The 10,027-nt window shown below is 52.1% G+C and overlaps 1 long non-coding RNA gene across 1 annotated transcript; it reads right to left on the reverse strand.

Annotated features, from left to right (window-relative positions):
* Positions 1–517: 517 nt before the first annotated feature.
* On the reverse strand, positions 518–9,448 carry LOC142051122 (uncharacterized). Its single transcript, XR_012658304.1, has 6 exons — positions 9,339–9,448; positions 8,970–9,088; positions 8,776–8,879; positions 6,166–6,272; positions 1,164–2,895; positions 518–963 (listed from the first exon to the last, which is right to left on the reverse strand). It is a non-coding gene; the product is annotated as an uncharacterized LOC142051122 (long non-coding RNA).
* Positions 9,449–10,027: the final 579 nt, after the last annotated feature.

A 10,027-nucleotide genomic window follows, 5' to 3' on the forward strand; every position in this document is an offset into this window, starting at 1 on the left:
ACCTCTATTTAGATTACACATCTACTTAGACTATGTAACACACACTAAGCGTAGATGCTCGCTCTAGTCAGACTTTCTTCTGCTTTGAATTCCTTCATCTATCCTTTTCACTTTAAACTCCTTTATTTTTTGATCTAGATATATAGACGGTCGAGTTACTTTTGTGTTTTAAAACCCTGCATCTCGATGCAGAATTTTTGTATCCCGAAATCCGTTATATAATATAGGAGAGATAAGTTCTTATTTCAAAATCCCTTTATGCATCTATAAATTAATATTACACATGTCAATATATATAAGAGGTTTTTGTAATAGCCCCCCTGAATTTTCAGGCATTTTGGGGCTGTAACCCCCCTTTTTGGGGGGGAACCCCTACATGACGCCCCCACTCACCTGTTCCTCTGACGCATTATCAGCTCCCCCAGTGACACCAGGGCACCCCACATGACATCATCACACCCCCCCCAGGACTCCCCCAATTTTATTCACCCCCAAGAAGGGCACTAAACAAGGGAACCTGCTCCAACCTGCAGCTCATTACTTTAATAGTGCCATTTACAAAGGTACACGCACACCCCTCCCACACCCCCCAGAAAAGGGGGAGCTCTGCTAAAATCTAAAAGGTGGGGCAGCCCCCCAAACAGCTGCAGCCCCCCCAGCCCCTGTCCGCAGGCTGGCGGCTGCCCCACGGCAGAGCAGGAGCGTGCCAGAGGACGGTGTCACGTCTCTCTCGGGCTCCGCTCGGACATGTTCCCGCACTGGGACGGGCTCCCCGGGGTGACAAACAGCCCCGGTCCCTGGGGGCCCCGACTCTCCCCACCGGGCAGCCCTCGCGGCCGCACCTGCGGGGCACCCGCTGGAGACAGAGCCAGGAGCCTCCAGGCCGAGGGATGGCCCCTTACCTTCACCACGCTTAACGACCGGCAGGCATCTCTTGAGCATCACGAGACACTTAGACGACATCTGAAAAACAGAAATCCCAAACTATATTTCAGCACGTTAATAAAATAGCACAGAAGAAAATGGAGGAGCTCAGTCAGCATAAGGGGTAGGAAGGAAATTGAGCCGCAGCAAGATTCCAGGCAAACGGGTCACGTCAAAACACAACACATCCTTTAAAAGCTAGAGTGATTGGAACGCTTGAAAACGGTATTAAGACTAACCGATACCATTTTGAACAGATCCTTCGCGTAACACTGAACGCTCTGGCTGGTGCTGGAAAACGTCTCATCCCTTCCTTACGGCACCGCTGCGGGGAGATAACCCCGTGAGGCTGCGGGGCAAAGTTGTACCGGAACCGGAACCTCCGCTTACAGACCCACCGCAGCAGCTACAGCCCTCGCCCTGCCGCCGCACGTCTTGCTGCCTGGCTCCACGAAGCCTGAAGTGAAGCGTGTCAAACTTGAAAGAGTAACGTAAAAAATTAAGAATAAATCTCAGTAATTCACTTTGTGCTGAGAAGGCGGGCGCGTGTTTACGCACATCCAATATGAGCGTCTAGGCTCTAAAAGCTTTCCATTTTCCTTCTGCGTTCATTCAACTCGCACAGCCGTTCACGCCCGCCATAAGATTATCTATCTCCAAAATACACAGCAGCAACGTGACTGGGGGGTTTTGGCGTGTTACGGAGTCGGGAGGGACGTCCGCCCGGCTGCCCCGCCCAAGAGATGCTGCTGAACTGCCAGGGAAACGCGCGTCGAAAGCGAGACTGAAATAAAGTACTTAAGAGCGCTCCCTCAAAATACCGGCAGGAAACACCCCCCCACAACATTCAGTCGCCCCTCATTAAATATTTACAACAAATACCTACCTGCTTAAGTACACCTAACAAATCGTACCCTACATCTGCTTGGCAGTTACAGCTGAAAGAGCGCAAGTCACGTCGTAAATCAGACGATGTTAGCTTTTTTTTAAACTTTCATTTATGACAGAAGAATCGGTGAGTGAAGAGATCCCCGATACAGTTTTACTTTTTTGGGGGGGGGGGGAAAAATAATACCACAACAAAAAACCACACAAATCAAATCCCCAGTGTTGCAATACACGGGGCTACCAAGAAGGACCGGCAGACCTGCTAATGCGTTCGGCTGTACCGAAGCATGCAGGCGAACCGCATTTTATGGTATCTCGACTGTTACAACTGAGAACCCAAGCACTACCAATGCCATCAACCTTTGGAGTATGTGCTGTGCTTGGATCTCCGCAAGGACCATGGATTTTTTTGTCTTTAAAAAAAAGCAATACTTTGCAAGTCTTGTGCTGATGAGTTCTGCTGACAAAGACACTGTCTCTAAGATGCACTCTGATGGCAAGTTCATAGAATGCAACCTCACTGAATAAGAAATATCTCAATTCTTCAAAATCTCTTCCTAACAAAAGTCACACTGTGGGGCTTTCAGATGGGTCAGATTATGCATCCTTTCACAACAAGAAACACACCAGCTAACCAGGATATTCTTGCAGTGGCCAGGTGCCTCTTCATCATGTAAAAAAGGAAAAAACCCAGAGCCAGCAATAAGTATCACACAGGTCAACACAGATCTCTTCCAGAGCACCCCCCTCATCAAAACGAACATGCCCATCGGCTCACCTGCTCTGCACAGATTCCAGCATCACACCCCGCTTCCGTCATCGCTTGTGGCACCAAACGTATCAACACACAGTAAACTACCGTTACGCTCGTGAGAAATCACCGCCCCGTGACTTCCTCATTACTACCCAGCTCACTTCTAATGCTCATACGCCGTTCCAAAGACGGCCCACGTGTTACCTACAAAACTGAAGAGCTCGACGACGGACCACAGCATTCTCTGGTCTTAGATGCTGGCCGCTGCCCCACCTTCTCAGACCTCTCATAGGCGTGCGGCAGCAGCACTCCGAGCCTGCCAGCGGCACCTGCAAAAAGCCAAGCGAAAAGGCACCTCCTGAGATGCTGCCCGATGCCACAGCCTGCCCGCACCGATCCCCGTCTCGCACCCCTTTCCCTCGACAGCCTCCCACCCGGCCTACGTCACTTGCAGCTGAACACGGCACCTCGCCCGCCGTCCGTAACACCCAAACGACACGCGTTGCTTATAACTTCACCAGCAACACAACACCTCAGAAAAGAGCTGCTACTTCAGCCCACCAATCACCACTCGCCTTGCTCGACTTGCCTCCTTTGCTCATTGCTACGCTACTTCAAAACCAAAACAAAAGACAAACGCAAGGAGCAATGGAGTCACAGAGGCATCGGTCACATCTTCCCTCTATATACACCACGCACCGACTCACCCGCTTACATCGGTCCCCCCTCAGTTCCCCTCCGTCGCCCTGCACGACTCGTCCCTCGGCATCTCCAAAACCAATACGAAACAAGTCGCCTGGTTGCACAGCAGTACCTTAACTGTTCCTGAACACCGACTATAACCTGCCATTAAAAACAAACATATGACATCAAACATGAAGCCCTACGCACGTACAAGCTTGAACACCCTGCAGAGGTAATCTGCTCAGCTGAACTCTAGCTGCCTCTCCCAGATAGCCACGGTCACGGCCTCCGAGCCCACAAAACGTCACGGTGATTACGGTCCTTGCCTGCTGAGGAGGGCCACTCCATCCGAGATGACGGTACCACCTTTCCCCCAACAGCCTTAGCACAGCAAGAGATGAACCCTAAGCTCTCATCGCTGTGCCACCTACCCGACTCTACACGGCCAGCAAGGCGGCTCCGAGCCAAACTCACAAAACGCACACACCAACGCTATGAGAAACACTACAAACCGCGCGCCTCCAAGACGAGAGAACGCTCTCGGCAAACACAGAGACAACTGGACGGAAGAGCTCGTCCAGCAACAAGACCTGCAGAACCCTGACAGGGATGCAAGGAGGCCCTAACGAGATCCAAAATGATTAGAAGAGCGTCAGGGCCCGTGACAAGAAGTTCCTCTCAAAACTGAGAGGGAGGAGGCACAAGAAGCCCAGCTACAAGACCTAAGAACGTAAGGATGCAGGGAAGAAATCACGCTCCCTGAAAACAGACAGCGACAGAGCAGAGCTGTTCACGCATCTGGGAACGACGCCGCAGACGACAACTGCCCAGAAACTCCTCAAACATCAGAGCGATCCACGCTTTAAACTGTAACGCAAAAAGAAGCACCCGATGGGCGCCGGCCCCACAATTAGGACCTTGCCAGCCCCTAGGGATAGCGCTGTGCTCCTGAGAGCAAAGAGAACAAAGTCACCAGCCCCATGCGCCCCCTCACTGCGACCCAGCTCGCCTGAAATGCTCCTCAAATAGCCTTCGGTCGCATCTTCCCTTTAATCCCGCACACGGACCCGCTGCCTTAGTGTGCTCTACTCAGCTCTGCTCCATCACCCTGCACAGCTCCATCTTCATCCTCTGCAAGAACAGCATGATAGAACAAGTCACCTGGACGCACAGCAACAGCTTAACCATTCCACAGGTCTTGCTTCCACGTAGGAATACCATCTAGAGCCCAACTACTGCATGCCATTAAAGGAAATACCTTCAATCAAATGTTAAGCCCCACGCACGTACAAGCTTGAACAGCTGAGAGGTGCCCTCTGCTCAGCTAGCACTCTAGCTGCCTCTCCCAGGCAGCTACGGTCATCCCCTCGGCACCCACAAAACACCCCGGAAATTACCATCCTCGCCCGCTGCCAACGGCCACTCGCTCCGACGAGGGTTGTACGGGCGTTGCCAAAACAGTCTATGCATATTAACATTAACCATATACTCTTATTGCTATTCTTTCCTCCGCTCTACCATTGCTACACCCCCAGGCGGAGCAGCTCTGACACAGGCATCGACATGCACGGACCGACACCGCTCACAAATACTACAAGCGACGCGATCGAGGCACCTAAGAAAACTCTCACCGAGACGACGGACTTCCGGCCCAGAGATGCCACCGGGCGAGAAGATCTATACGGCAGCGAGGAAGAAGCTATAGCATCCGCAGAGAAGTCACCTACCATCATCACCTGCAATAAAACCATATACCCACAACTAGGACGACGTACGAGCGACAAGCCACTCTTAAAGACCTCAGAACGTTCAGGTGCAGGGAACAGGTCCCAGAAAAGGGCTCTGCGTATTCAGACTGCTCCTCAGCAGCAGTATCGAGGCCGCCTTAATCACCGCTGCAAAAAGATGACCTTCTATAAAGGTCTAATATTTCAGACACAAGACAAATCTATGCAGTAGACTTAAAATGCGAGAAAGGAAGCTCTCGGTTACCATTATGCCGATGAGCCAGGGCTTGCAAAACCCTCAATATTGCTACCTAGGTGCCTGCTCAGCACGGAGAACAACAGACACATCGAGACCCGAGTACAGTAAGGAACAAAGACAGACTACAAAATCCACACAACAGCACAAGCACAGGCAGGAACTCCCCCTGCCTGGCAGATGCTTCTGTTTTGCAGAAAGGACACCACAACCTCTCTCGGCCCAAACGTGTCCGGTCTCTGAACGGTACCCTCCGCTGATTTTACAACCCCTGCCTGCCCCACCTGCGCTTCCCCCAACCGACCGGCCACCCGCACAAAGACCGCATCGGCCCCTCAGCTTCCCTTCCAAATCTGGGGGCTCAAAAGCCATCCTTTAAAAAGGCCACACAGGCTACGTAGGATGGGGCTGCGGTCACACGGATACTCTTCATCTCCAAACGTGCGGTGCCATCACTCAGCATCGCACCACTCAACGCCGGCCACTTCCGCAACAACAGCCTCCTCGGAAGCGCCGTGAACTTCCGCTCCCCCACGCTCTAATGAGGCTGGATGTCGTGGCCGCCGCCACCTACGGTGCCTAGAGAACCAGAGAGACAAGGCGACCCCTGCGCCTGGAAGCGGCCGCCCGCTCACAAACAATTCCACACCTCAAAAATAACAGCTGCTACGGCTCCCTGTTCATCGCTCACCTTGCCCAACGAGCTCGGGGCAGACATCCCGCTTTGCATATAGTTTTGTGAGTCCCTTCATTAACTAGTCACATAGGTGCTCACACTGCACGACCCCTCCGTTGTCACGTGCTGACCTACCTTCTCACGATGCTCTGTTCGCCCCCTCCCTTCCGTGTCCGGCTCCCTACCGCGCATCTGCACCAACAGCCACATTCCAGACTCATCCTTTCCCCTACCGTGCCAACACGGCTCCGCTCACCTCCCAATCCGTGCCTCCCGGGTCAGTGGCCACGTCAGGTGCCTGCTCGCATTCTCGGTCCGTCCCCGATGGCTGGGGAACCGTCACCTTCAATGCCGGGCCCACTTCTGGGGAAATACGGAGAGGCACACAGATGTTGGACACTGCTTTCCAAAATCAAGAGCTCACCACGCAAAACAAACTAACAAATCCTTTTGACCGACTTGTTCGGCAACACAGAGACCCCAAAGGCAGAAATCCCAGACGAGTGACCTCACAGCCCGCCCCGTCACAGCACACGACGCCATCTGCTCGCCTTTGCCGTCACGCCTCGCTCGACTGTCCTGCTTAACCCTCGACCTGTTACTTAAACTGCAAGAAAAAGTCAAACCACGCAACACACAAAAATCACAGTTCGTGTCAGATGACTCAAGCACAGGCGGACACCGATAGGGCAAATGCCAAAAGCAATACGGGAAGCAAACAGGCGTGGCTGGTGTAGCGACACACTCTCCTTTTGTAGGTAACTCACTCCTGAGCGACTCCATGAACAGCCGCGTGGAGAACCTCTCGGCAGACAGCACGCTCGAGTGGCCGTGCTGACACATACGGGGAAGGAGACTGGGCTACCGGAGGCTGCTTGCACACAGAACACGACCATTAGCTAACACTTAAACACCCCTTTCCCAACCATTCCCCGGTACCAAGACTTCAAAAACCCCTCCTCTCCTCCTGAACTGTCAGGGAAGGAACCTCACTCCTTCCCGACAGCTCCTGCCCTGTATTTGCACCCCTAAAGCCCCTCTGTCAGCCGCTCCTCGGGAGCCGCCCTTCCCACCTCTGCCCCGCGTTCTGCGAGCACCTCCCACCTTCCGGCTTCCCGCAGACTCCGTGCTCTCTACAGGCCCACAAAATAACAGAAGCCCTGATGCTTATAATCTACAAGGGACCTGCCGCAAGCTGCAAAGGTTCTCGGGACAACGTGGTACTCTGCGGGCGATCGGGAAAGGCGACGAGCAGTCCCGTACACCGACACACACTATGCGTTACGTCCCTGCTGCTTTCTGAAGGAAGGCTAGAGCTCCATATACAGATGTGTACAACACACTCACCCTAACCCCTACCGCAGCATCTCACCATCAGTCCTATTGAGAGATAACGTCAACAACTTGCACAACACAGGCAAAACTGGTGGAAAAAATATAAGGTTCTACCTTCAGTCAAGTCAAAATTCCTGGAAAACAAGACAAAACAAACAAAAAACCTACCACACACAAAAAAACCCAACAAACCACAAACAAAAAAACCCAGACAAAACCATAACACCCCCACAAAACCAAATAATCCAAAACACACTATTAGACCATCTTGCTACCCCTGAACACCCAACAAAAACTTACTGACCCAAGGGAAAACAAAAGCTCGTACAAGTGTACTTCCTAATATATATCTGCTGCTCAACTTTGACTGCTCCTTAATCTCTTACCTCAACCAGAAACCTCCCCATCTCTGAATGTCAAAACACACCTACCCAAAGAGCTTAGACAGCTCAAAACCTGCAACCAACTCAAGGAACAGTACCAGAGAAGCCCAGGAGCAGAATGAGCCTCCTGAAAAAAGGCTGGGGCTCATCTACCCCAGCGGAATGGCAAAGCAGAACGAAATCTTTTAAGAACCCCTTCTCAAAAAATATCTCTGGTTATAAAGTAAATCATTTATTGTAAAGCCATCAACCATTCGGAGTCACCTCAACGCTCTCTCTCGCTCAGTCCTTTAACAGAACTAGATCAGTCTCAAAGGACAAAAAACACGAAAAGAAACGTGGAAATACACAAGCGTATCGGGAACCGTATGAAGCAGCTAAATTAACACCTCAGTAGCTGGGGCAAAACTAAATTGTAAAGGACAACAAAAAAACACCCCAGGAGACACATGGATTAAAACAGATGAAGGCTCTCTCTTCTCGCAGAAGCTCAAGAAGAGACCTGAGCCAACGGTACACAGCTCTGGGGTATCGGATACCGAAAAGAAACATACTCGAGACAGAAAACAGACTGCTGTGGAGCACAAAGGTGGCTTTGGCAAAGGTTCTGCCGGGACAAGAGTCACAGTTACAGGGAACGGACAGCGGCCGGCAGGGGAAACGCCGTCGGCGTGGAGGGGCCAGCGGGGGAAATGCCGCCCTCAGCTAACGCTGCGCTATCAAGCCTTAAGCGAAAACTGCAGAGTAGTTACAGGAGACGGGCATAAGATGGATGCTGAATATCACTTGATGGTCACAAAATCTCATGGGGATGGGCACCACGTAGCCTCACGGACACCCCTTAGACCCAAACGCTTAACGAAAGACGCTTCTTGCCAAAACACAAGCTCGACGAGGAAAAGCCAAAGCTGATGCGGGGGCAACTACTAAAATCTCAGTACGTGAGCAGGCATTACTTAAGATGGTGCGGTGGTTCTGCTGGGTCCGTCCAACCTGAGCAACGGGTTCTAACGCCTGTCCAGCAGCGTCCATGGTCTCTCTCACGGCCTCCCACATCAGAAACCTCCCCTGCCCAGGACCGCGTTTTGCATGTTCCACCCCTCCCCATCCCCGCAATGAAAATCAAACACAACAAATAAGCAGTCTACTTCATCTTCTTGGCCTCCAAAAGAAGCTTCCTTCCTCTGCTGAGCGTCGACACCAACATCCTCGTGCCGTTCCTCAAAAGCAAGCTGGTCCTCGGGTGCCCGTACTGCCAAAAGAAGACAAAACGATTATGCTCTTATAACGAGCTCCATCATCCTCTCCTCCTTCAGGAAATCGAGTCCCGATTGCTACATACCAGAAGTTTGTGCAGTAGATGGCCGAGGCCAGCCCCGTAAATGAAGCACTCTGTGACCCTGCTTTCTCTTTTGGCCACAGCACCCGCCACTGGGGAGCCCCAAACCCCTTCGTGACTCCCTACGAAAACCAGATACAACTAGTTCAAAACATCTGGCAGGTGAGAGATGACCGACAAACACGTACAGCCCACCTTACCCTCAAACCAGCCAGAGAGCTGACTTCCTCCCCCACTGAACTCTCATCTTCGACAAATTCACCAAACAGAACAATGTTTACACTGAACAGAACAAAACCCTTACCCTCTGACACTCTGAAACGGGTTTGTGCACCCACAAAATATATATATTCATGCTACCGACCCACGTACCACACTTCCTCAGGGTCAGCCCCACAAAGACAGGAGAACGCCCAATGCTCTCTCCATGGATACCCCGATGCTCCGCTCCCTTCTTTGCTGCTCCTGTCACGGGAAAACGCTGGGAATAAAAAAAGGTTCAGAGAAGCAAAACAATAAACAATAGGGAGAGGGACCAGCGCAAAGGAATAGAGAGAGGAAGAGACGAACAGGAAGGACAGACAACCCCATCCTGAGCACAGCCTCTGGGAGAGGGAAAGAGGAAACAGCAACCGTTATTACCGCAGATCAACCCTGACCAAAGCCTCCTTCCACAGGGGCTTCTGGACACACCGCTCCTTCCCCGCGCTACTGCTACGGGCCCCTGCGCCGAGGGGGAATCCAGTGCAGGCAGAGAGAGGCAGAGAAAAGTAGCCACAGGCTACAGGACAGAGAGAGGGAGGACTGAAAAGACAGGGAGGCAGGGAGCCACTCAGAGCGAGATGGAGAAAGAAGGTGCGGGGGGGTGCAAAAAAAAAAAAAAAAAAAACAAACAAAAAAAAATTTTGCAGCAGGTAAGGAAAGAGACGGGGCCGGGGGAGAGACAGGGAGGGCCCAGGACGCACAAGAGAGGCAACGGGGCCCCACTGGCCCAGGACTCACCGCGACTCTCGCTCTCAGCGCTGCTGGCACAATTTAGCCGTTCACATGCTTCTTTCCCC

The sequence above is a fragment of the Phalacrocorax aristotelis genome, unplaced genomic scaffold (genome assembly GCF_949628215.1).
Source record: "Phalacrocorax aristotelis unplaced genomic scaffold, bGulAri2.1 scaffold_84, whole genome shotgun sequence".
Lineage (NCBI taxonomy): Eukaryota > Metazoa > Chordata > Aves > Suliformes > Phalacrocoracidae > Phalacrocorax > Phalacrocorax aristotelis.